Source organism: Bombina bombina, chromosome 2 (assembly GCF_027579735.1).
Source record: "Bombina bombina isolate aBomBom1 chromosome 2, aBomBom1.pri, whole genome shotgun sequence".
NCBI classification, from domain to species: Eukaryota; Metazoa; Chordata; class Amphibia; order Anura; family Bombinatoridae; genus Bombina; species Bombina bombina.
In genome coordinates, this window is record NC_069500.1 from 160,579,411 (window position 1) to 160,602,880 (window position 23,470).

The window sequence follows — 23,470 nt, forward strand, 5'->3', positions numbered from 1 at the left end:
AAATCATAAATTCTGCCAGGGTATGTAAACATATGAGCACAAATGTATATTCCTATATATATTTGTATATATCTATAGCTATATATAATCATTATAGTTGTATATGGTACCAACATACTATAAGATATATGTGCAAATATGAATTTATGAATAAATTGAACATATTCTTTTATGTGAAGAACATTGGCATGTGAAATTTTCGTATTTTCATGTCGGGTTAGTGCTTTTGAGAATGTGATCATGTTTGCGCGTGAGCTGGTCTTTTTCCAATGAAAACTGTTTACTTTCCACTTATAATATGCGCGCAAAAAGCGTACTTCTAGCGCAGATAATGCTCGAGCAGGAGTGTTGAATAATGCTCCTCTTGTAATCGGGCCCATAACTATTTCAATATATATTATCCCTTTAATAAAAGGTTTTTTTCCAACTGTCCCATTTCTTTCATGTAATTAGCAAGAGTCCATGAGCTAGTGACGTATGGGATATACATTCCTACCTGGAGGGGCAAAGTTTCTCAAACCTTAAAATGCCTATAAATACACCCCTCACCACACCCACAATTCAGTTTTACAAACTTTGCCTCCCATGGAGGTGGTGAAGTAAGTTTGTGCTAGATTCTACGTTGATATGCGCTTCGCAGCAGGCTGAAGCCCGGTTTTCCTCTCAGAGTGCAGTGAATGTCAGAGGGATGTGAAGAGAGTATTGCCTATTTGAATACAATGGTCTTCCTCTAGGGGATCTATTTCATAGGTTCTCTGGTATCGGTCGTAGAGATTTCTTCTCCTACCTCCCTTTTCAGATCAACTATATACTCTTATATACCATTACCTCTACTGATTCTCGTTTCAGTACTGGTTTGGCTATCTACTATATGTAGATGAGTGTCCTGGGGTAAGTAAGTCTTATTTTTTGTGACACTCTAAGCTATGGTTGGGCACTTTATATGTAAAGTTCTAAATATATGTCTTTAAACTTATATTTGCCATGATTCAGGATAATCAGTATTCCTTCATTCAGTTTCATTATTTGGGATAATGCATATGAATAAATATTTTTTTCTTACCTTGAAAATTTTCAATTGACTATTATTCCCTGCGGGCTGTTAGGGTCGCGGGGGCAGAAAATGCTTCATTTTATTGCGTCATTCTTGGCGCAAACTTTCTTGGCGCAAAATTTTGTCATTTTGTTGTTTGTAGTTACGTCATTTTTTTGAAGCATGTGTATTCAGACGTTTTTTTGCGCCCAAAAATATGGGCGTCGGTTTCAGCGTCAGAGGATGTGGCGTCATTCTTGGCGCCAAAAAATATGGGCATTGTACTTAGCGCCAATAATGTGGGTGTCATACTTGGCGCCAAAAATGTGGGCATCATACTTGTTCCACTTTTTTCTCATATTATTTAAGTCTCACTTTTTTGTTGCTTCTGGTTGCTAGAGGCTTGTTTATTTTGCATTTTTTCCCATTCCTGAAACTGTCATTTAAGGAATTTGATAATTTTGCTTTATATGTTGTTTTTTTCTATTACATATTGCAAGATATTCAATACACTGTTCCTGTATCAAGAAATGCTGAGGGATTCCTGTTGACTGATATCAGTCCTACCAAAGCTAAGTTCATTTATTTTAATGTTATGAATGTTTATCTTTAGCTATGGTTTGTAATAAGTTATCATGATAAACTTTTACATGCAGAATCCATTAGTATTTATGCTTTATATATTGCTATTCTTTTTATATCTTATGTACAAGATATACTTAGAAATTTATATGAATATTTTTCTGATTCTATTTTAAAGGCTTTGACTGACATCCCGTCTTCTAATAAAATTTTTAGGTCTTTTTCAAACTTATTTTTAGTTGATGAAGTTGATGAAGTTTCAAATGACCAACAACATAATGAATTATCCTTCTCTGATGGTGCTTTTTTTCTCATTCAGAATTTTTCTTCATCAGATATTGACACTAACAAATCTACTTTTTTATTTTTTAATAAAGTACATTTGTTCTTTTTTCAAAAGGTGTTGGTTATTTTGGATATTGAAATATCTAGTCCTTTTGATTTTAAGGACTAGCTAACATTTAAATTCTGCTTATTTATCTTCTGTGGTTTCTTCAGAGGTTTTTTTCCAGTTCCTGATACTAGGGAATGGAATAGGCTGAGAATTTTCTTTAAGGTTTTTAAATTGTATTCTTTGCCAGCAGTTAGTTTTCAGTTTTGAGGAAAGATTCCCCAAGTTAATGGGGCTATCTCTACTCCTGCTAAATATACTATTATTCTTATAGCAAATAGTATTTATTATTTTCCTTCAGATGCTCGTATCTTATTTAAGGAAAATTATTTTCAGGTACGTTTCTTAGACCTGTAATTTATTTGGCTGATGTTGCAATTGCTGCATCTTTCTGGTTGGATACTTTAAGATCAAGTATCGGATTATGATTTTTCTTAGCATTGTTAAAAGGACAAAATCTTCTACTTATTTGAAGTTCAGACTAAGTGCTATTTCATTGTCTTGTTATCTTGCATTTGTTGATTGTGCAAGTCCAGTGTGTTGTCTGATCCTTTAACTTGATTAACATGCTAATAATTTCATTTGTGTTGTCATTTTATTAAATATTTTCGCAAATTAGGTTTAATCTATGTCTTTAGCTATTTTAGCTAGAAGAATTTTGTGATTTCAATCTTGGAATGCTAATTTGATTTCTAAAATCCATATTTCTTTTTTTCCAAGATAATCAATTATTTGGTTTCAATTATTTAACTGTTACTCTGGGCTTCAAGATTGAGTTCTAAGACTAAAACTTTAAGCTTATATTAGTTTTCTGTTCTTACTAAGGAACGGAATCCTGAATTCTTCCCCAAGTAACATGTTTATAATTGGAAGTTTTTTGGGGGTTTTTCTTCATTCAATTAAGCCTAAGTCAGCTCCCCAAATTTGCATGTAGGTGCGATTCTTATTCCAGCTTGGCTGGTAAGGGACATTTTTTGAAATTTGTTTGGTTCTATTCGGTCCAAACTTCTTAGACTTTGGGTACAGAATAGGTTTCAGAGTAAAACTGTCTGTGAGAAGTCTTTTTCTCTCTCATATTCCAGTAAGACTAACACTTTCCTGAAGTGTGTCTCAGACCTGGAGTTTTCTGGGGTATTTATTCCAGTTTGTTTTTAGGAACTGGGTTTTGGCGTTTTTTTCAAGACTATTCATTGTTCCAAAGATAGAGAATCTTTTTGAACTGTCATATAAGTGTACCATCTTTTAGAATGGTATTTATATGGTCTATTCTGCCTTTTTGGTCAGTGATGGCATTATTTGTTTACAATAGACACAATAGATGCATATCTTCATTTTCTGTTTTCATTCAGATTATTTTTATTTTCTGAGATTCTCTTTTTTTGACAAGCATTACCAATTTGTTGTTTTTCCTTCTGGTCTAGCGACAGCTCTAAGAATCTTTTCAAGGTTCTCAGTGTTCCTTATTTGGACGGTATCGTGGTACTGGCTCAGTCTTTTCGTTCTGCGGAATCTCATACGATTCAACTTTGTTGTTTCTTCAAGACATGGTTAGAGGATCTTTTTATCAAAAGCTCCTTGATTCCTCACACAAGGATCACCTTTTTTAGGTTTCCAGATATATTGTGTCAATGTTTTTGTCTCTAACAGACAAGTGACAAGTTTATTGGGTTCCGTTTGTCCGAACCTTCAGTCTCTATTATTTCCTTCAAGTTGCTATATATGCATGGAAATTTTAGGTTTTCATGGCTGTAGCATTGGTTTCGATTTCCTTTGCTCTTTTCATAGGAAACCTTTCCAGTTTTTTATGCTGAATAATGGTGCAGGGATTCTAGGATATAACTTTTTATATCTTTGAATCCTAAGGTTTAACTATCTTTGATTCGGTGGTTAAGATCACCATCATTTAGTTTTACAGGTCTCTTCGGTTCTTTCAACCTGGAGCATGATCTCTACAGATACGAGTGTTTTAGGTTGGGAGGCTGTCTGAGGATCTCTGTCAGCACAAGGGGTTTGGAAATCTCAGGAGGCGAGATTACCATTTGATATTTTGGAACTCCGTGCATTCTCAGAGTTCTTCAGTTTGGTTTCTTTTTGAAGAAGAGACGTTTTTTCAGACAGACAATGTCACAACTGTGGCGTATGTCAATCATCTGGGTGGGACTATCAGTTTTTAGGCTGTGACAGAAGTATCTCGGATATTAGCTTGGGCTAAATCCAGCTCCTATCTAATTTCTGTGGTCCTTTTCTCAGGTATAGACAATTGGGAAGCGGATTATCTCTGTTAATCAAGCTTTACATCCGGGAGAATGGTCTCTTTACCCAGATATGTTTTTCATTTTTTTCAGATGTGAGGGCTTCCAGAAATAGATCTGATGGCATCTTATCTAAACAAGGAACTTCCCAGGGGCCTATTCAGTTCCTGGGATCCTCAGGCGGAAGTAGTGTATGCATTAACAGTTTCTTGGAATTATCAATCTGCCTATATTTTTTTTTCGTCTCTGGTTCTTCTTTTTAGAGTGATTTTCTAAATCATCAGAGAGCAATATTTGGTGTAGCTGGTGGCTCCAGCATGGCCACACAGGTTTTGGTATATGGTTCTTGTTCGGATGTCCAGTTGCCAATCTTGGTTACTTCCATTAAGGCCAGACAATATATCTTAACATTCGTTTTTTTCATCAGGAATTCAAATTATTAATTTGATGGTATGAAAATGTAACGCTTAGTACTTAGTCATATAAGTTTCTCTGACTCAGTGATTAATACTATGTTGCAGGCTCGAAAATCTGTGTCTAGTATGATTTATTATCGAGTTTGGAAGATTTACATCTCATGATGCTCTTCTTATGAATTCTCTTGGCATTCTTTTAGAATTCCTAAGATTTTATAGTTCTTCATAAGGTTTTGTCTGCATGTTCCTTGAAAGGACAAATCTCTGCTTTGTCTGTGCTGTTTCACAGTAAGAATTGCTAAATCTTTCTGATATTCATTGTTTTGTTCAGGTTTTGGTTCGTATCAAGCCTGTCATTAAGCCAATTTCTCCTCCTTGGAGTCTTATTTTGGTTCTGAAGGCTTTACAGGCTCTTCTGTTTGAGCATATGCTTTCTTTGGACATTAATTACTTTAATGGAAAGTATTGTTCTTTTTAGACATCTCTTCAGCTAGAACAGTTTTTGAATTATCTGTTCTTTCTTGTAAAATCTCCTTTTTCTGATTTTCATCAGGATAAGGTGGTTTTTGCTGTCCTCATTTCAATTTTTACCTAAAGTTGTGAATTCTAACAACATTAGTAGAGGGATTATTGTCCCTTCCTTGTGTCCTAATCCTAAGAATTCTTTGGTAAGATTCTTACATTCTTTGGATGTGGTAAGAGTTTTGAAATATGTTGAAGCTACTCAGATTTCAGACAGACTTCTAGTCTATTTGTTATCTTTTTTGGTTTTAGGAAGGTCAGAAGGCTTCTGCCTTTTCTTTGGCATCTTGGTTAAGGCTTTTGATTCATCATGCTTATTTAGAGTCGGGTTACGGCTCATTCTACTAGGTCAGTTTCTACTTCCTGGACTTTTAAGAATGAAGCTTCTGTTGATCAGATTTGCAAAGCAATGACTTGGTCTTCTTTGCAAATTTTTACTAAATTCTACCATTTTGATGTTTTCTCTTCTTCAGAAGCAGTTTTTGGTAGAATAGTACTTCAGGCAGCTGTTTCAGTTTGATTCTGCATATATTTCATTTTTTTTCATTATTAAAATTGAAACTTTTGTTTGGGTAGTGGATTATTTTTTTCAGCGGAATAGGCTGTCTTTATCTTATCCCTCCCTCTCTAGTGACTCTTGAGTGGAAGTTCCACATCTTGGGTATCTGCTATCCCATACGTCACTAGCTCATGGACTCTTGCTAATTACATGAAAGAAAACATAATTTATGTAAGAACTTACCTGATAAATTCATTTCTTTCATATTAGCAAGAGTCCATGAGGCCCACCCTTTTTGTGATGGTTATGATTTTTTTGTATAAAGCACAATTATTCCAATTCCTTATTTTTGATGCTTTCGCTCCTTTCTTATCACCCCACTTCTTGGCTATTCGTTAAACTGAATTGTGGATGTGGTGAGGGGTGTATTTATAGGCATTTTAAGGTTTGGGAAACTTTGCCCCTCCTGGTAGGAATGTATATCCCATACGTCACTCGCTCATGGACTCTTGCTAATATGAAAGAAATTAATTTATCAGGTAAGTTCTTACATAAATTATGTTTTCAACCATCAGGATTCAGGACATTGAGCTTGCAACGTTCTACACTGTTACTGCTTTATTATTACAATAATTTATTTATATTTATGTCTCAATATGCCTGCATAGGAGGCTTTTTAAGGGGTATGTCCTTTAAATTAAAAAAAAAAGTCAAACGTTGCTAACTAAAGGGAATGTCAAGTTACTAATAGTGCCCCACGGCATTGGATAGACTTTTAAAAATTAACAAGGGTTTAATTTATGAAATCTTTTATATGTATATATTTTGCAGATTTTTTTTACCTATTTACTGCTGCGATGATAAACGCAGCTTTCCCGCCCGCCATTGTCAAATTAATTGACAGATGACGATTTGTAAAATAACTTATCCTTGGGGAAACAAATCGTCATCTGTCAATCAATTTGACAAAATGGCGAACGGGAGAGCTGCGCTTATGGTCGCAATGGTAAATAGGTAAAAATTCTGCAAAATATATACATATAAAAGATTTTATGAATTAAACCCTTGTTCATTTCTAAAAGTCTATCCAATGCTGTGGGGCACTAGTAGTAACTTGACATTCACTTAAATAAAAATTTAAAATATTTTTTTTAAAACATTTATGTTGTATACATATCTTCTATATGTACTGTGCATGCATAAAATGTTGTAATGTCTTTATAAGGTTGTCTTAAAGGAACAGTAAATACAGTAGATTGGCTAAATCAACAAATGCATGATAAAAAGACAATTACAATAGCACTTAGGCCTCCATTACATATGCAGCGTCGCCCGAAAAATCCTCCGCCGCCAGATTTTATGCGATTTTGGTATTACATATACGACGTAGCATACAAGTTACACGCGTATATTTCACCCATCGCTCGCAATTATTACTCCCATAGGCTAACATAGAACCGTGTTGCAAATCGGTATCCAATATCCAGCGCAAGGAATTACGTGGCGAAAATGGAGAAATCTTACTCCATTTTTACCTCGAACCGTGTTGCAAATCGGTATCCAATATCCAGCGCAAGGAATTACGTGGCGAAAATGGAGAAATCTTACTCCATTTTTACCTCGTCATAAAAGGCAGCCATAGCAGGCCTTGCGCTGAGTATGGGAGCACCGTAACTCCCGAAAATGCCTGCAAAAATAAACTAACACCTAACGCATGTGCAATGTCTATCTACATGTCAACCGCAATCCCCCACCGCAATAACTAATAAAGTCTATTAACCCCTTAACCGCCATAGCCCACAACGCAATAAACCTAATCAAGTATTAACCCCTAAACCGCCATAGCACACACCGCAATAAACCTAATCAAGTATTAACCCCCTAAACCGCCATAGCCCACAACGTAATAAACCTAACCCCCCCTAAATAAACTTAAGTTACCTAATTTACAAAATAGTAAAGTTACTATTAAATATAAAAAAAAATACACTACTTTTAAAATACAAATAAACTAAGTATAAATTAAAGGGGCAGTCTAATCAATATTCAGGAGTAGACTGTCCCTTTAAGCAAGAATTACAGAAAATAAAAAAATCTAAGATTACAGAAAATAAAAAATAAAATTACAAAATTTTAAATAAATTACACCTAATCCCGATGAAAATAAAAAAGCCCCCGTAATCTAATCAACTACCAGTAGCCCTTAAAAGGACTTTTTGCAGGGCATTGCCCCAAGATAATCTCTTTTGCAAAAAAAATACACACAGCCCCCCCCCCTACCAGTAATTACCCCCACCACCAAACCCCCCCAAAAAAAATACTAACACTAAAGACGCTAAACTACCCATTGCCCTGGGCATTTGTTGGGCATTGCCCTTAAAAGGGCATTCAGCTCTTTTGCTGCCCACCCTATCTAAATAAAATAAATCCCCCCAAAAACCCCTTAAAAAACCCTAAGTCTAACCCCCAAGTGGTCCTCACCTGTCCTGAAGTTCTTCCAAGCGGCTGTTTTCGGCTAAGGCGTGGAGGTTCCTCTTCATGCGATCGTCCGCCGCACACTGAAGAAAGAATTCAAGGTACCCCATATTTATTGGGGTACCTTGAATTCCTATTGACTGAAATTTTCAAAATCAGCTAATAGGATGAGAGCTACTGAAATCTTATTTGCTGATTTGAACAGCCAATAGGATTTCAGAAGCTCTCATTCTATTGGCTGTTTTGAAAAATTCAGCAGCCAATAGAATGAGAGCTACTGAAATCTTATTGGCTGATTTGAACAGCCAATATGATTTTAGTAGCTCTTATCCTATTGGCTGTTTTGAAAAATTCAGCCAATAGGAATGCAAGGTACCCCAAATTGATTGCGGTACCTTGCATTCAATATTCAGTATACCACGGACATCAGATGTAGGGTAGCCTCCATGTCGCCATGGACCGCTGACGCAGAGGATCGCCACATCTGGAAAGACCGCCCCGCGTCGCCTTCGCTCTGGATGAAGATAATGGACCAGCCTTGAAGAAGACCTCTGCCGGACCTTTGAAACCGTGAGTACCTATTTTTGGCTTTAGTGTTAGGCTTTTTTTAAAAAAAAAATGTTGGGGGGGGTTATTTTTTAACTTAGGGGTTTTTTTTTTTTTTTGGGCACTTTGAAAAAGAGCTGAATGCCCTTTTAAGGGTAGTGAAAAAGAGCTAAATGCCCTTTTAAGGGCAATGCCCATACAAATTCCCTTTTAAGGGCAATGCCCATACAAATGCCCTTTCCAGGGCAATGGGTAGATTAGGTTTATTACTGTTAGTTTTTTTTTTTTTGGGGGGGGGGGGGTTGGTAGGTGGGGGGTTTTACTGTTAGGGGGGGACTTTGTTTATTTTTAATGTAAAAGAGCAATGCCCTACAAAAAGCCCTTTTAAGGGCTATTGGTAGTTTAGTATTAGATTAGGGGGTGTTTTTATTTTGGGGTGGCTTTTTTATTTTTATAGGGATTAGGTATAATTTTTTTTATTTTGGATAATGTGTTTATATTTTTCTGTATTTCAATTTTTTGAAGCTTGGGGGGTTGTATTTACAACATAAAGACTGCCCTCTGGGCAGGCTTACCAACTAGTTATGAAATAATTTAATTGAAGCTAATTTGATAATAGAAGTACTTTGGAAAGTTGTTTAAAACTTTATGCTCATTCTATATCATGAAATATATGTGTTTCATGTCTCTTTAACATGTAAATAATATTTACTATTATTTGTTTGCATAGCCAGCAAACTATTATTAGTAATGGTTTTTCCTCTGTCAGGGCTTTTAACACAGCAATTCACTTATGCACAATTACATACATTCTACACGTTCACATAGCTACTAAATCAGTGTTGCTATTTCTTAATATTTTTAATCCAATAAATATTTTATCAAAAAGCTGAGTAGCTTTCATCTGTGTATTCAGTGTGGGTAAAGTTTTGTACCATACATCTCTTTATAGATGTGAATGTCAACTCTTACAGATGTGATTCCTTTCATTTGTTACGAACAGCTTATTCACTGGAGATTTAAATAATTCAGAGGCCAGATACAATATTTGTTATAAAAGTACAGCTACAAGACTTTTCCATTTTTTTTTATTAAAAAGTGATATCAGCATTAGTGATTAGTATTTGAAATTCAGATTAAATAGTGTTACTAATCCTTTCACTCTTAAATAGATATGAAGTTTGGGCTAAAGATAGCTGTAATTTAGATTAAAATATTTCATGCATCAGACCTCAACCATTTCTATGCTATCCTGTTCTGTAAAGTTTCTCTCTACACACTATAGTACAGTTGAAGAAAGTTCTTATATTATGGAGATAAGTGTTTACCTTTATGACTATCCCTTATAAAGCATTCTGAAATGATTGGTATACTCCTATTTCTACCGTTATAGTAGACTTTATATTTTAAAATTGCTTACAGAAGGCCATAAGCATTGTTCTATCAAATGGAAAATGTTCTACAAGAAAAAAGAGTTAAAGGGACAGTATACACTAATTTTCATTTAACTGCATGTAATAGACACTACTATGAGCACAATGTTATCTATATGAAACACAAGAACTAACGCCCTCTAGCTGTGAAAAACTGTCAAATGCATTCAGATGAGAGGCGGCCTTCAAGGGCTTAGAAATTACCATATGAGCCTACCTCGGTTTAGCTTTCAACGAAGAACAACAAGAGAACAAAGCAAATTTGATGATAAAAGTGAATTAGAAAATTGCATGCCATGAGGCCTACTTATCAAGCCGTCAACCGCAAATACACTGGAATTCCGCAGCGTAATTGTGGAAAGCTTGATTCCCCTTAGTTATCAAAGCCTACAGACCGGCAAAAGTAGAAATTTGGATTGAGGTCGCATTCTATTGGCTGATTGGATCAGCCAATAGGATGAAAGCTCAATCCTATTGGCTGATTGCAACAGCCAATAGGATTTTTTCAACCTTAATTCCGACTGGCTGATAGAATTCTGTCAGCCAATCGGAATCTAAGGGACGCCATCTTGAATGACGTCATTTAAAGGAACCTTCATTCCGAAGAAGTCATCGTAAGAAGAGTCTGGGTGAAGACTTCTGCGGGCTGGATGAAGACTTCGGCCGGCTTCGATGAGGACTTCTGCCGCTTCGTTGAGGATGGATGTCGGCTCTTCAGAAACTGTAGTTGGATCTTCGGGGGTTAGTGTTAGGATTTTTTAAGGGTTTATTGGGTGGGTTTTATTTTTAGGTTAGGGTTTGGGCAGCAATAGAGCTAAATGCCCTTTTAAGGGCAATGCCCATACAAATGCCCTTTTCAGGGCAATGGGGAGCTTAGGTTTTTTTAGTTAGGTTTTTATTTGTGGGGGTTGGTTGTGTGGGTGGTGGGTTTTACTGTTGGGGGGGTATTTGTATTTTTTATTTACAGGTAAAAGAGCTGATTTCTTTGGGGTAATGCCCCACAAAAGGCCCTTTTAAGGGCCATTGGTAGTTTATTGTAGGCTAGGGTTTTCTCTTGTAAGGTGTATCCAGTCCACGGATCATCCATTACTTGTGGGATATTCTCCTTCCCAACAGGAAGTTGCAAAAGGATCACCCACAGCAGAGCTGCTATATAGCTCCTCCCCTAACTGCCATATCCAGTCATTCTCTTGCAACTCTCAACAAGCATGGAGGTAGTAAGAGAGAAGTGGTGTAACGTAGTTGTTTTTTACTTCAATCAAAAGTTTATTTTTAATGGTACCGGAGTTGTACTATTTTGTCCCAGGCAGAAAATAGAAGAAGAATCTGCCTGTGATTTCTATGATCTTAGCAGGTTGTAACTAAGATCCATTGCTGTTCTCACACATGTCTGAAGAGAGAGGTAACTTCAGCGGGGGAATGGCATGCAGGTTATCCTGCTATGAGGTATGTGCAGTTAACATTTTTTCTATAAGATGTGAATGCTAGAAAATGCTGCTGTTACCAGATTTATGTAAGGTAAGCCTCAATTCAGTGATTTAATAGCGACTGGTATCATTCTTACTTTCTGAGGTAATTTAAAAATTTTCCTGGCATGTTTAAACGTTTTTATATATACTTTGGTGATAAAACTTTATTGGCGCCTAGTTTTTTTCCACATGGCTGGCTTAAATTTGCCTAGAAACATTTTCCTGAGGCTTTCCACTGTGTTACTATGAGTGGGAGGGGCCCAATTTAGCGCTTTTTTGCACAGTAACTTTTACAGACTGAGACATCCAGCTTCCTCCAGAAGTCCCCTGAATGCTATAGGACCTCTCTCAAGGGCTCTTAGGCTTTCCAAAATCGTTTGTTGGGGAAGGTAGGCCCACAGCAAGGCTGTGGCAGTTTGGTGTGCTGTTAAAAAACGTCTATATTGTTTTTTTTATTCGTTTTTTGAACTAAGAGGTTAATCATCCATTTGCAAGTGGGTGCAATGCTCTGTCAGCTTATTATACACACTGTAAAAATTTTGCTTGATTTACTGCTTTTTTTCACTGTTTTCAAATTCTGACAAAAATTGTTTCTCTTAAAGGCACAGTACCGTTTTTATTTTTTGCTTGTTAACTTGATTTAAAGTGTTTTCCAAGCTTGCTGGTCTCATTGCTAGTCTGTTTAAACATGTCTGACATAGAGGAAACTCCTTGTTCATTATGTTTAGTAGCCATGGTGGAACCCCTTCTTAGAATGTGTACCAAATGTACTGATTTCACTTTAAGTAATAAAGATTATATTCTGTCTTTAAAAAATTTATCACCAGAGGAATCTGACGAGGGGGAAGTTATGCCGACTAACGTGTCAGACCCTTTGACTCCCGCTCAAGGGACTCGCGCTCTAATGGCGCCAAGTACATCTAGTGCGCCCATAGCATTTACTTTACAAGACATGGCGGTGGTCATGGATAATACCCTGTCAGCGGTATTATCCAGACTACCTAGGTTTAGAGGAAAGCGAGACAGCTCTGGAGTTAGAAGAAATACAGAGCATACTGCCGCTTTAAGAGCTATGTCTGATACTCCCTCACAATATACAGAAGCTGAGGAAGGAGAGCTTCTTTCTGTGGGTGATGTTTCTGACTAAGGGAAAAAGATTCAACCTGATTCTGATATGTCTACATTTAAATTTAAGCTTGAACACCTCTGCGTGTTGCTCAGGGAGGTTTTAGCTGCTCTGAATGACTGTGATACATTTGCAGTGCCAGAAAATTGTGTAGATTGGACAAATACTATGCAGTGCCGGTGTGCACTGATGTTTTTCCAATACCTAAAAGGTTTACAGAAATTATTACTAAGGAATGGAATAGACCAGGTGTGCCGTTCTCGCCCTCTCCTATTTTTAAGAAAATGTTTCCAATAGACGCCACCACACGGGACTTATGGCAGACAGTCCCTAAGGTGGAGGGAGCAGTTTCTACCCTAGCTAAGCGTACCACTATCCCTGTCGAGGACAGTTGTGCTTTCTCAGATCCAAGGGATAAAAAGTTAGAGGGTTACCTTAAGAAAATGTTTATTCAACAAGGTTTTATTCTACAGCCCCTTGCATGCATTGCCCTAGTCACTGCTGCTGCGGCCTTCTGGTTTGAGTCTCTGGAAGAGGCTTTACAGGTAGAGGAGACCCCATTGGATGACATACTTGACAAGCTTAGAGCACTTAAGCTAGCCAATTCTTTTGTTTCTGATGCCATTGTTCATCTGACTAAACTAACGGCTAAGAATTCTGGTTTTGCTATTCAAGCGCGTAGGGCGCTATGGCTTAAATCATGGTCAGCTGACGTTATTTCAAAGTCTAAACTGCTTAACATTCCCTTCAAGGGGCAAACCCTATTCGGGCCTGGTTTGAAGGAGATAATTTCTGATACCACTGGAGGAAAAGGTCATGCCCTTCCACAGGATAGGTCCAAATCAAGGGCCAAACAGACTAATTTTCGTGCCTTTCGAAACTTCAAGGGGAGTACGGCATCAACTTCCTCTAATGCAAAACAAGAGGGAACTTGTGCCCAGTCCAAGTCGGTCTGGAGACCTAACCAGACCTGGAACAAAGGTAAGCAGGCCAAAAAGCCTGCTTCTGCCCCTAAGACAGCATAAAGTATCGGCCCCCTATCCGGTAACGGATCTAGTAGGGGGCAGACTTTCGCTCTTTGCCCAGGCTTGGGCAAGAGATGTCCAGGATCCCTGGGCGTTGGAAATTGTATCCCAGGGATATCTTCTGGACTTCAAATCTTCTCCTCCAAAAGGGAGATTTCACCTTTCACAATTATCTGCAAACCAGATAAAGAGAGAGGCATTCTTACACTGTGTTCAAGACCTCCTAGTTATGGGAGTGATCTCAAGATTTTAAACAAATTCCTCAGAGTTCCATCATTCAAGATGGAGACTATTCGTACCATCCTACCTATGATCCAGGAGGGTCAATACATGACTACAGTGGATTTAAAGGATGCTTATCTTCACATCCTGATACACAAAGATCATCATCGGTTTCTCAGGTTTGCCTTCCTGAACAGGCATTACCAGTTTGTAGCTCTTCCCTTTGGGTTAGCTACAGCCCCAAGAATCTTTACAAAGGTTCTGGGGTCATTTCTGGCGGTCCTAAGACCGCGGAGCATAGCAGTGGTCCCTTATTTAGACGACATTCTGATACAGGTGTCAAATTTCCAAATTGCCAAGTCTCATACGGACATAGTTCTGGCATTTCTGAGGTCGCATGGGTGGAAGGTGAATGAGGAAAAGAGTTCTCTATCCCCTCTCACAAGAGTCTCCTTTCTGGGAACTCTAATAGATTCTGTAGAAATGAGGATTTACCTGACAGAGTCCAGGTTATCAAAACTTCTAAATTCCTGCCATGTTCTTTATTCCACTTCTCGCCCTTCCGTGGCTCAGTGTATGGAAGTAATCGGCTTAATGGTAGCGGCAATGGACATAGTGCCGTTTGCACGTCTACATCTCAGACCGCTGCAACTATGCATGCTCAGTCAGTGGAATGGGGATTACACAGATTTGTCCCCTCTACTAAATCTGGATCAAGAGACCAGGGATTCTCTTCTCTGGTGGCTATCTCGGGTCCATCTGTCCAAGGGAATGACCTTTCGCAGGCCAGATTGGACAATTGTAACGACAGATGCCAGACTTCTAGGCTGGGGGGCAGTCTGGAACTCCCTGAAGGCTCAGGGATCGTGGACTCAGGAGGAGACACTCCTTCCAATAAACATTGGCCTCAGCTAGCGACAATGAGGTTCATCAGATTTCAGTCGGACAACATCACAACTGTGGCTTGCATCAACCATCAAGGGGGAACAAGGAGTTCCCTAGCGATGTTAGAAGTCTCAAAGATAATTTGCTGGGCAGAGATTCACTCCTGCCACCTATCAGCTATCCATATCCCAGGTGTAGAGAACTGGGAGGCGGATTTTCTAAGTCGACAGACTTTTCATCCGGGGGAGTGGGAACTCCATCCGGAGGTGTTTGCACAATTGATTCATCGTTGGGACAAACCAGAACTGGATCTCATGGCGTCTCGCCAGAACACCAAGCTTCCTTGTTACGGATCCAGGTCCAGGATCCCCAAGGCAACGCTGATAGATGCTCTAGCAGCGCCTTCGTCCTTCAACCTGGCTTATGTGTTTCCACCGTTTCCTCTGCTCCCTTGTCTGATTGCCAAAATCAAGCAGGAGAGAGCATCGGTGATCTTGATAGCGCCTGCGTGGTCACGCAGGACTTGGTATGCAGATCTGGTGGACATGTCATCCTTTTCACCATGGACTCTGCCGCTGAGACAGGACCTTCTACTTCAAGGCCCTTTCGACCATCCAAATCTAATTTCTCTGAGGCTGACTGCCTGGAGATTGAACGCTTGATTTTATCAAAGCGTGGTTTCTCCGAGTCAGTCATTGATACCTTAATTCAGGCACGAAAGCCTGTCACCAGGAAAATCTATCATAAGATATGGTGTAAATATCTTTATTGGTGTGAATCCAAGGGCTACTCATGGAGTAAGGTCAGGATTCCCAGGATATTATCTTTTCTCCAAGAAGGATTGGAGAAAGGATTTTCAGCTAGTTCCTTAAAGGGACAGATTTCTGCGCTGTCTATTCTTTGCACAAGCGTCTGGCGGATGTTCCAGATGTTCAGGCATTTTGTCAGGCTTTAGTTAGAATCAAGCCTGTGTTTAAACCTGTTACTCCACCTTGGAGCTTAAATTTGGTTCTTAAAGTTCTTCAGGGGGTTCCTTTTGAACCTCTTCATTCCATAGATATCAAACTTTTATCTTGAAAAGTTCTTTTTTTGGTAGCTATTTCCTCGGCTCGTAGAGTTTCCGAGTTATCTGCCTTACAATGTGATTCTCCTTATCTGATCTTCCATGCAGATAAGGTAGTTCTGCGTACCAAACCTGGGTTTTTACCTAAGGTGGTATCTAATAAGAATATCAATCAGGAGATTGTTGTTCCATCATTGTGTCCTAATCCTTCTTCAAAGAAGGAATGTCTATTACAGAATCTTGACGTGGTTCGTGCTTTAAAGTATTATTTACAAGCTACTAAAGATTTTTGTCAAACATCTGCTTTGTTTGTTGTCTACTCTGGACAGAGGAGAGGCCAAAAGGCTTCGGCAACCTCTCTTTCATTTTGGCTAAGAAGTATAATCCGCTTAGCTTATGAGACTGCTGGCCAGCAGCCTCCTGAAAGGATTACAGCTCATTCTACTAGAGCTGTGGCTTCCACATGGGCCTTTAAAAATGAGGCTTCTGTTGAACAGATTTGCAAGGCGGCGACTTGGTCTTCGCTTCATACCTTTTCAAAATTCTATAAATTTGATTCTTTTGCTTCTTCGGAGGCTATTTTTGGGAGAAAGTTTTTACAGGCAGTGGTACCTTCCGTTTAAGTACCTGCCTTGTCCCTCCCTTCATCCGTGTACTTTAGCTTTGGTATTGGTATCCCACAAGTAATGGATGATCCGTGGACTGGATACACCTTACAAGAGAAAACATAATTTATGCTTACCTGATAAATTTCTTTCTCTTGTGGTGTATCCAGTCCACGGCCCGCCCTGTCATTTTAAGGCAGGTATTTTTTAGATTTTAAACTACAGTCACCACTGCACCCTATGGTTTCTCCTTTCTCTGCTTGTCTTCGGTCGAATGACTGGATATGGCAGTTAGGGGAGGAGCTATATAGCAGCTCTGCTGTGGGTGATCCTCTTGAAACTTCCTGTTGGGAATGAGAATATCCCACAAGTAATGGATGATCCGTGGACTGGATACACCACAAGAGAAATAAATTTATCAGGTAAGCATAAATTATGTTTTTTTATTTTGGGGGGGGGGGGGGGGCTTTTTTATTTTCATAGGGCTCTTAGTTTAGGTGTAATTAGTTTAAATCTTTGATAATTTATTTTTTATTTTGTGCAACTTAGTGTTTATTTTTTTTGTAACTTAGTGTTTGATATTTTTTGTAACTTAGTTGTTAGTTTTTTGCAACTTTGTAATTTTTATTATAGATTTAAATTATATGAGTAGGGTTAGGTGTTTAAATATATAATACAGTTAATTTAATTTGTAGTTTAATGTAGTTTTAGTATACCAGTTAGGGTAGATTAATTATTAGTTTAATATAGTTTAATGTCATTTTAGTATAATAGTTAGGGTAGATTATTAGTTTAATATAGTTTAATGTAATTTTAGTATAACAGTTAGGGTAGGTTAATTAATAGTTTAATATAGTTTAATGTAATTTAGTATAATAGGGTAGAATAATTAATAGTTTAATATAGTTTAATGTATATTTGGTATAACAGGGTAGATTAATTAATAGTTTAATATAGTTTATTTTAATTCTAAAGGTAAGTTTTAATTTATTATAAGATAGGGATGAGCTAATATTTAATATAAAGTTAGCGGGGTGTTAGGTTTAGGGGTTAATTTAGTTTATGGTGATGTGGGGGGCTGGCAGTTTAAGGGTTAATAGGTTTAGTAAGCGGTAGTGATGTGGGAGGCCAGAGGTTTAGGGGTTAATACCTTTAGTTAGTTGTGGCGGGATAGGGGTTAATAACTTTATTAGAGTTGCGGTGGGGTCCGGGAGCGGCAGTTTAAGGGTTAATAACGTTATTAGAGTTGCAGTGGGGTCCGGGTGCGGCGGTTTAGGGGTTAATAGCTTTATTAGGGTTGCGATGGGCTCCAGTAGCGGAGGGATAAGGGTTAATAACTTCATTTAGTTGTGGCGGGGTCCGGGAGCAGCGAGATAGGGGTTAAACATTTTAGTATAGTGGTGGTGTTTAGTGACAGTATACAAATAAAGCTGTGAAAAAGCCGAATAGCAGCGAGATCGATGACTGTTTAGTTAACAACAGTCCACTGCTCATCGCCGCCGTACTTGGTGCACGGCTTTTTGAAATCTTTTTATATAACTATGGAGAGCGTATTCAGGTCCGCGGCAGCGATGTCAGGCGAGCGTATTGGTGCCATCGAATGCAAGTAAGTTGACGGCTTGATAATTAGGCCTCTATATCTGAATCATGAAAGTTTAATATGGACTTTACTTTGCCTTTAACTAGTATCTTCCTTTAAACAAATAATAATAATAAAGCACATTAAGGGCCAGATTACGAGTAGAGGGCTATTGTTAGTGCGAGGACCGTAAACGTGATTGCAAGATCAGTGTTTTTTACACGCTCTTGTTTAAATTACCGCAAATTTGTTTGCGGATTGTGTGGTAATTTATGCTACCAATATTTTCTATGCGTGGCTTTGAGCGGCAATGTCCGCTCGTATTTTAAGTTGACAGTAAATGCGATTGCTCAAGCGCAATTGCATTTAATGCTAAAAAAAATTACGCGACCAGGATGAAGATGGAGCGCCGCCACCCGGATTCAACTTTGGTGAGTACTATCTTTGGGATTTAGTGTTAGGATTTGTTTGCGTGTTGTTGTTTTTTTTTTGTTTGTTCTTTATAGATTAGGTTTTTTGTTTTTATTTTGGGCATCAAAAGAGATTTTTTAAATAGCCTTTTTTAGGGGGTGGGGGTTACTTGTAGATTGGTGGCGTTGTTGTTTTTTTTTTCTTTATTGCAAAAGAGCTAAATCACTTTATGGCAATGCCCTACAAAAGGTCCTTTTAAGGGCTATTGCTGTAGTTTAGTGTTAGTATCGTTTTTATTTTTTTGGGGGTGTGTTTTTTAAGTAAGGATTTAGAATAAGTATAACTGTTTTTTTATTGTTGGTATTTTTTTTTCTCCCCTGTAATAGTGGGGGTTGTGGTGCTTTAGGGGTTAATAGAGTAGTGGGGTAGTTTGCAGTGGGGGTTTTGGCGTTTAGGTGTTAATAGTGTAAAGGGGAATTTGCAGTGGGCAATGCGATTTGTTAGGGGTTAATAGTGTAGTGGGGACCTTGCGGTGGGCTATGAAGTGTATTAGGGGTTAAAAGTGTAGTGGGGACTTTGTGCCGGGCTATGTGGCTGGTAAGGGATTATTAGATTAGGAGGTTTAAGGTAATTTCTGGTTAGCACGCGAGTATAGGTGTTAGATTTTTTACACTTTTCTCTCCCCATTAAAGTCTATGGGAGAGTACATTATATTCTAACTTCTGCTCTTTGTACGCATCAGGTTAGCACGAGCAAAACATATTTACTTTCCACTTGTAATACACCCGCTACCCGACGTGCGCAAAGAGCAGAAGTCGAGCGGAGTTTGTGTGTGAGCAGGAGTAGTAATTAACGATCCACTCGTAATCTAGCCTTATGTGATTTATGCAATTTTTTATGTCACTTTGAAATACAGAAAATAAAGTTATTGTTTTCTGTGAAATTTAAAAAGAATTGTTTCTATTTTCCTATATATGCCATATTTATTGTTCAGAACTAATAAACTGATATGAATTGATTGTTTAATAATTATTGCAATCATTTTATCTCTGAAATCAAGCTTGGGGGAAGAGTACAATGTAGTTGATTAGGTTTATTGACTCCTAATACTACTTTTTCAACATTGGAATAATCACAGTGCAAATAACAACACTATTCTCATATTGGAAAAATATGGAATCAAATATCTGAAAAGTCACCTGTACAATAAATGGACGTCTTTACAATCTATCTAACCACAAGTTATTGACTAAATATCGACAACAAAATCAACATTTTGAATTCAACATCGAAAGGCACCTTATAAACTCCCACAGATTGACCAATAACACACAACGGTTAAACAATGATGATATCGGCCACTGATATACACATGATGGTGTTCATAGGCCAACAGTAGCAGAGCCGTTTTTGATGATGATCTTCCATGCCAAATAAGAGTACAAATCATCCATCTTGGATTTGAATGTTTGTTGTGCAGATGTATTTTTTTGTGTATCAATTTGTTTTTTAGCAATTGTCAGCCAGTATCCGTTAATGGTGCTGTTGTTGGGAAATGGAAATCAAGGGCCGAATAATCTAAACCTCACAATTTCAGTTGTGGTTTTTCCTACTGACCCTTGCAGGAGCTGCCCTGGTGGAATTATTGCAAAAAAGGAGCAGTCCCTGCAAGTAGCGAGATGTCTTCTATTGAAAGTAATGGAGCTCGCTGGAAAGGGCCACTTTGCACTGTGGACGAAAGTTAGCAGTGAGCAGGGGTGCACTTTAAAAAATTAAATCCTGCAGTATAAATTAAATTACACTGCTTTCTGCGTATAGCATCTTGCAATCACCTATATTTTCATATGCATGTGTTTGTCCATTCGGGTTATAAACATTTCCAGTGTTTTGAGAAAAACTTGACACCTTTTAGTTAAGAAAAACAGAGAGATTTGTAGTGCAGAAATCTTTACAGAATTACGCTGGGATTAGTGAGCCAATTTCATATATGCTCATATAAAACCCGTTTTCCAATTTTACGAAAAAAACAACAATTACACTTTGTACTTAAAAGTATGAATTTCTAAGTCATTTTTGTGCATCCAGTGTACTTAAATTACGATTTATGCTGTGAATATTTAATACAATTTTTTCCTGAGTAATTTACATACAAGTTTTAAGTTTTTGATAAAATATGTTTTTTGGTGAAGAATTTTGTTAAGATTTTTCATGCACCTTAACTATACATTTTTTTCCTGCATATGGTGTGGTTCAGTTACTTGTTTTGTAAGATTTTTTTAAATACAAATTTTATTGTGCACTTTAGTAATTCATGAATTTTCTCCCCATACGAAAATTCAGTATACACCCCTTAGCAAGACACCCTGTTTTCAGGGTAAAAACTGGCTTTACATCATTCCACCAGGGAAATAGGACTGGTGAGCATTTTTTAATAAACTTACCAGCCCAGAAACCTTTAGATCATTGGATCCAAAATATCAGTGTTGTTGCTTGCTATGTTTGACTTGGTCAGATTATGATTGTTTTGACAACAAAAAAAATCTAATCCTTTTTTTATGTTGAATGAGAATTTTTGAGTGAATTGATGCCTTTGGTGTCATGTGATGCAGGGGATGAATTACAGGGGCATGAGAATGCAAGGATAGGCTTCTCATTTAACCGTGGGCACTAAAGTACCTTTAAGCATTGTAAGTGCATTACTATTTACTAGCCATACAAATTTCTATTGTAAGCAAGTTATTTCTTGTGGACCTTATATGAATCCTTAGTAAAAGGAAATGTGTTCTACTCACACATAACTGAGCAAAAGTATGTTCTACAAGTTATTGGTACATCAAGGATTTGCAGAACTATTCCCAGATATATATTCACATTCAATAAAATTATTCTATTAAATTATTGAAAAATCTTTGGGTATTCTTTAGGTTAAATTCTGTGGTAAAACTTTGACTCAAATAGAACAATATTGTTGGGAGAATAATGATTAGGTTTAAAGCTGATTTCCCACAGTATGCGGTTTTTGCTATTAACCATAGGTTCAAAGGGCATTACTAAGCCACTATGTGCCTGACAATCAAATGATTCAACCAACCTTCTGATTTCCCATGATATCCAGTTGTAATGTCTACAATGACACTTGCTGTCAATAGGGAAGACACAAGTATAAGACTGTAGCATGATCTGATCAATACACGTAATTTACTGACTTATGCAACATGATTTTATTTTTACTCATAAAATGTTTTATTGTTGTCCTCTAAGGCATATTTTGAAAATTTGACTTACAATCAAATTACATTTTAAAAATAATGATGATGTCTAAAAATGAGTCTTAAGGGGAGGGTGAAGTAAACAAAAGCTTGCATAAAATGCTAAAAGTATTAACCCTAACCTCCCTTGGAGAAAGTAAAACAAGCACATTTTTTAGATGTATTTTACAGCAAAAGGTAGCAAAATAATTAATGAATGTATATTACAAACGTTGTTCAAATGTCAAGTTTAATGGTCCTTTTAAAAAGATACAAAACCCAATTTTTTTCATGATTCAGATAGATCAGGCAATTTTAAGCAACTTTCCAATTTACTCCTATTATCAAATTTCTCTGGCTATCTTTATTTGAAAAAGCAGGAATTTAAAGGGACATTTAACACCTGCTAAAAATGTTCTAAACTTTTTCTAAAGAATCAAAATAAACTTATACACTGTTCTCAATGCTGATTGTTCATCTTAATAAAAACTCTTCAAGAAGACTACTCATATTTTCTACGCTTATCCACAGCTTGTGTTTTCCTATGTATGGTGCCATCTTGTAACATGTGCACTCAAGCATACCCCCCAACTGTCCCGATTTTCGCGGGACAGTCCTGATTTTAGGGGTCTGTCCCCCTGTCCCGGGTTGCTAGTCATCTGTCCCGATTTGCCCCATGCATAAAAAAAAATATATATATATATATATATATATATATATATATATATAGGGTTTTTTTTTAATTCAGTTGGGCCCATACACAAAAGCAGCTGGCTTTGCTCTCACAGGGTTAGATACCTGTTAGATTCCCTGTGGAAAAGGAATGGTGTGTGGGTTAAGCAGGAGTAAGAAGGCTGTATACACTCTGACCACGGGTAATGGTGACCTCTCTAACCTACCTCTGGTAGTGATGATGTCTAACCCCTGGTGATAATAATAGCATGCCTTCAGTTTTATATAATGAGCAGTGCTAATACCAGGGTAACGAACAGTGGCAGCCGCAGACTGCCAGCTAATGTGCTTGCCAACCCCAGGACCCCATACAATGAATTACAGATACCCATATATGATGTAGTGTGTGTGTCTATCTGTATCCATAACTCTGTGTGTATCTGTATGTATAAGTTTATGCTATTTAGTGTGTGTGTCTGCATGTATAAATGTAAGCTATGTAGTGTGTGTATGTGTATCTGCATGTATAAGTGTGTATCTGCATGTATAAGTGTGTATCTGCATGTATAAGTTTGTATCTGCATGTATAAGTGTATGCTATGTAGTGTGTGTGTGTCTGCATGTATAAGTGTATACTATGTAGTGTCTGTGTATGCTGCATGTATAAGTGTATGATATGTAATATGTGTGTATCTGCCTGTATAAGTGTATACTATGTAGTGTGTGTGTATCTTCATGTGTAAGTGTATGCTATGTAGTGTTTGTATCTTCATGTGTAAGTGTATGCTACGTAGTGTGTGTGTATCTGCATGTATAAGTCTATGCTATGTAGTTTGTGTGTATCTGCATGTATAAGTGTATGCTATATAGTATGTGTGTATCTGCATGTATAAGTGTATGCTATGTAGTGTGTGTGTATCTGCATGTATAAGTGTATGCTATGTAGTGTGTGTGTGTATCTGCATGTGTAAGTGTATGCTATGTAGTATGTGTGTATCTGCATGTATAAGTGTATG

At 37.5% G+C, this 23,470-nt stretch overlaps 1 protein-coding gene across 1 annotated transcript in view; it reads left to right on the top strand.

Annotated features, from left to right (window-relative positions):
* The window catches only part of IPO11 (importin 11), a 950,863-nt gene that overhangs the window by 876,937 nt on the left and 50,456 nt on the right, over nt 1-23,470 (top strand). The gene's annotated exons all lie outside the window — the stretch shown is intronic.